We start from the raw sequence: 4,772 nt of genomic DNA on the forward strand, positions 1-4,772 counted from the left end.
CCCACCACAGGGTTTATGGAGGTCCTTCAGAGGATATTGTCTTGGAAACTTATTAAATCCTTGTTCTACTTTAATCAGTCTTCCCAAATATGTTGTGGTGCTATGCATGTCAGTCTTTAGCACTTCACACATTATGGATGTTTGAGGACTGAACACAGAATTTTTATTTGAGAAGATTTGGCCTTTTTAACACAGAAGCTGGTATCATCATCTCTCATTCTAATGTTTTAAAGACTTTGGAGTCGAGAAGACCTGAATGTGACCTCTAAAACAGTCCTTAAACATTCTGGGCTTTAATTTCTTCTTATATAAAATATGATATTATTACCTATGTCATACTTATTTGAAGTACCTAGCGCCATACATACTGAATAAAATAAAAATAAAACATTCAATAAATGGCAATTATACTTAATTCTGGTACTAAGCTTCCATAGCAAAAATTGGTGACTTACGAGAGTAAATAATAACATGATGGGCAAAACTTTACTGTCTGACCCTCTATTATATTTAACCAATTTACAAATGAAAGCATGGTGGAGAATGAAACTGCTCTCAGCACATAAAAGCAGGTTTGAGGTCAGCTTTAACCAAAGGACACAATGCTCAAATTGATTTTGAAGGAGGGTAACTCAAGTAACCTCAAGAAAAAGTTAGATGATTTTAATAATGCCTGTAGGGACTTTCCTGGTGGTCCAGTGGTTAAGAAGCTGCCTTGCAATTGCAGGGGGCATGGTTCAATCCCTGGTTAGGGAACTAAGATCCTACATTCTGCAGAGCAACTAAGCCCATGTGCATAGTTACTAAGCCCACACACTCTGGAGCCTGTGCTCCACAACTAGAAAGTCCAGTGAGCCTCAACGAAAGGTCCTGTGTAACACAATGAAGACTTGAACCAGCAAATAAATAAATAGATATTAAAAAATGATAATGCCAGTAGACCGAACTAGAACAGAAAACCTATAAACAAAATGAGACAACTGTAGAGACAAGCTACTCTCCTGCTCTCTCTCTGAAAACATGGGACATGTCTTCTCCATTAGCCTCCATTAGATCGCTAAACACATCTAATTGTCTTTCTCAGGTTTCTCTGGATCATCTGTTATTATTGACCCTATTTCTTTGGCAAATTAGCAACTTCTTCCTGTGTTTTTAATTCAATTAGCTCTAAGTTCAAGCTGTTTCATACACTGATACAAGGGCCATATGCCACAGCAAAGTAGGTAATCATATGACTTATGTACCTTGTTCCATGACCTCTCAACTGTCACCTAGCATTCATAATCATCTATGCTTTAAGGAAACTTTTTTTTTTTACAAAAAGAAGTATCATCCAGTGGGAGTCATTAGAGCAAGTTCATTTTGATGCCTATGAACTAAAGCTAACTGGTAATGTGCATTATCAATTCTTTACTAATAATTCTCATTAGTAATGGTCTTCCCTAGTGGCTCAGTTGGTAAAGAATCTGCCTGCAAAGCAGGAGACCCAGGTTTGATCCCTGGGTAGGGATGATCCCCTGGAGAAGGAAATGGCAACCTACTCCAGTACTCTTGCCTGGAGAATTCCATGGACAGAGGATTCTGGCAGGCTACAGACCAAAGGATCACAAAGAATTGGACATGACTGAGCAACTAACTTTCACTTTCACTGTTAGTAATGCCTGAAACAGGATCACTATCAGTTTGTTTGTAATGTAAAGACTTAATGAGCCAGTCACTCAGAAACATTAACACATAGTGGAGAAAATTGAGCTCAGTTTGGGCTCAGTATGTGTGCTATGTGTGTTCAGTCACTCAGTTATCTCAGAATCTTTTGCAACCCCATGGACTGTAGTCCTCCAGGCTCCTACATGATATTTTCAGGCAAGAATATTGAGTGGACTGCCATTTCCTCTTCCAGGGAATCTTCCCCATCTAGAGATAAAACACATGTATCCTGTGTCTCCTGCATTGGCAGGTGAATTCTTTACCACTGAGTCCTGGGAAGCCCATATTTGGATTCAGTATGTGCATACAAGCTAAGTCATGCTAAGTGGCTTTACTCGTGTCCAACTCTTTGTGACTCCATGGAATGTAACCTGCCAGGTTCCTCTGTCTATGGGATTCTCCAGACAAAAACACTGGAGCAGGTTGCCATTTCCTTCTCTAGGGGATCTTCTCCACCCAGGGACTGAACCTGAGTCTCATACATCTCCTGCATTGGCAGGCTCAGTATAGCTGTTTCAAATTAAAATCCGATTGTAGTCACTTAAATTGTAATATCTGAATTCTGTGGACTTAACCTAGTTGTAAAAAGTCAGCATTCCTATTTTCCTCCAGTTTTGCTTTCCTAAATCTAACATATTCTTTAATAAATTCCAGAAAATCCCACAGGGCATCTCAAAAGTATTCATGTAATACCTGTATTCTTACAGAAATGTCTACCTACATGTATTTCTCAACAGCTGCCTTGCTGATATTTGTTGCCCTCAAATCTCTCCAGAGAGGGAGGTCACCTCTGATCTGCTTCTTGAGCATGTTGGGAAGTCACCTTGCCTGAGATGTTTCTCTCTGGTGTATCATAGAGTTGCAGAACACACAATGCGCCCCAACTATGCTGTGTTCCTTAACTATTTGGATTTCATACACGCTTATTGGCTCTGTACTGAGCTCTGGACACTTTGAAGCACTTGGGATATAGCAGTAAACAAGACACTTATGATACTTGCCTTGAGGAGTTTATAATCTAGAGGAAAAGAAATTTTAAACTCCTGTTATGCTCATGTTCAATGGAATGGCTATTACAAAATATAAATAAGTGACAAATGTTAGCAAGAATGTGCAGAAATTGCAACTTTTGTGCAGTTGGCAGGAATGCAAAATGCAGTGCAGCCACTAAAAAAATAATTATGGAGGTTCCTAAAAAAATTAAATGCAGAATTACTATATGATCCAAAAAATTCACTTCTAAATATATACTTAAAGAATTGAGGCAGAGTCTCTAAGAGATATTTGACCAGTCATGCTTATAATAAACAGTAATCAAAAAGTGAAAGCAATGCAGGTGTTCATCAATAGGTTAACTGATAAACAAAATGGGGTATATACAATGTTGTTTGACCTTAAAAAGGAAGGAAATTCTGACATATATTACATCATAGATGAACTTTGATGACATTATGCTAAGTGAAGTAAGCCAGCCACAAAAAATCAAATATTGTATGATTCCACTTGTATGAGATATCTACAAGTAGTCAAATTCATAAGGACAGAATATAGAATGGTTGTTGCAAGGGGCTGACAAGAGAAGTGAATGAGGAGTTGTATAATGAGTTTAGAGTCTCAGTTTTGCAGAATGAAAATAATTATGGAGATTGCACAAGCACTTGAATGTAACTTCACACCTCTCAACTGTATACTTAAAAATGGTTAATATGGCTAATTTTATGTTACGCATATTTTACTACAATTAATTTTTTTTTTTTTTTTAAAAAGCAAAAGTTCTCTGTTGTATTTCTGGGGCCTTAAAGAGTTCCTTATTGTGTTAAGGACAATATTATACAACCCCAATGGACAGAGGTTCATGACATTGTACAGGAGACAGGGATCAAGACCATCCCCATGGAAAAGAAATTCAAAAAGGCAAAATGGTTGTCTGAGGAGGCCTTACAAATAGCTGTGAAAAGAAGAGAAGCAAAAATCAAAGGAGAAAAGGAAAGATATTCCCATTTGAATGCAAAGTTCCAAGGAATAGCCAGGAGAGATAAGAAAGTCTTCCTCAATGGTCAATGCAAAGAAATAGAGGAAAACAACAGAATGGGAAAGACTAGAGACCTCTTCAAGAAAATTAGAGATACCAAGGGAACATTTCATGCAAAAATGGGCTCAACAAAGGACAGAAATGGTATGGACCTAACAGAAGCAGAAGATATTAAGAAGAGGTGGCAAGAATACACAGAACTGTACAAAAAAGATCTTCATGACCCAGATAATCACAATGGTGTGATCACTCACGTAGAGCCAGATATCCTGGAATGTGAAGTCAAGTGGGCCTTAGGCAGCATCACTATGAACAAAGCTAGTGGATGTGATGGAATTCCAATTGAGCTGTTTCAAATCCTAAAAGATGATGCTATGAAAGTGCTGCAGTCAATATGCCAGCAAATTTGGAGAAATCAGCAGTGGCCACAGGACTTGAAAAGGTTAGTTTTCATTCCAATCCCAAAGAAAGGTAATGCCAAAGGATGCTCAAATTACTGCACAGTTGCACTCATCTCACATGCTAGTAAAGTAATGTTCAAAATTCTCCAAGCCAGCTTTCAACAGTACATGAAATGAACTTCCTGATGTTCAAACTGGTTTTAGAAAAGGCAGAGGAACCAGAGATCAAATTGCCAATATCCACTGGATCATCGGAAAAGCAAGAGAGTTCCAGAAAAACATCTATTTCTGCTTTATTGACTATGCCAAAGCCTTTGACTGTGTGGATCATAATAAACTTCAGAAAGTTCAAGAGATGGGAATACCAGACCACCTGACCTGCCTCTTGAGAAACCTGTATGCAGGTCAGGAAGCAACAGTTAGAACTGGACATGGAAAACAGACTGGTTCCAAATAGGAAAAGGAGTACGTCAAGGATGTATATTGTCACCCTGCTTGTTTAACTTATATGCAGAGTACATCATGAGAAATGCTGGGCTGGAAGAAGCACAAGCTGGAAATAAGATCGCCGGAAGAAATATCAATAACCTCAGATATGCAGATGATACCACCCTTATGGCAGAAAGTGAAGA

General features: G+C 38.3%; 1 non-coding gene across 1 annotated transcript; it reads left to right on the plus strand.

The window, feature by feature from the left end:
- The first annotated feature begins 1,439 nt into the window (after window positions 1-1,439).
- On the plus strand, window positions 1,440-1,511 carry TRNAC-GCA (transfer RNA cysteine (anticodon GCA)). Its single transcript has one exon. It is a non-coding gene; the product is annotated as a tRNA-Cys (tRNA).
- Window positions 1,512-4,772: the final 3,261 nt, after the last annotated feature.

Source organism: Dama dama, chromosome 6 (assembly GCF_033118175.1).
Source record: "Dama dama isolate Ldn47 chromosome 6, ASM3311817v1, whole genome shotgun sequence".
In the NCBI taxonomy this organism is placed as follows: Eukaryota; Metazoa; Chordata; class Mammalia; order Artiodactyla; family Cervidae; genus Dama; species Dama dama.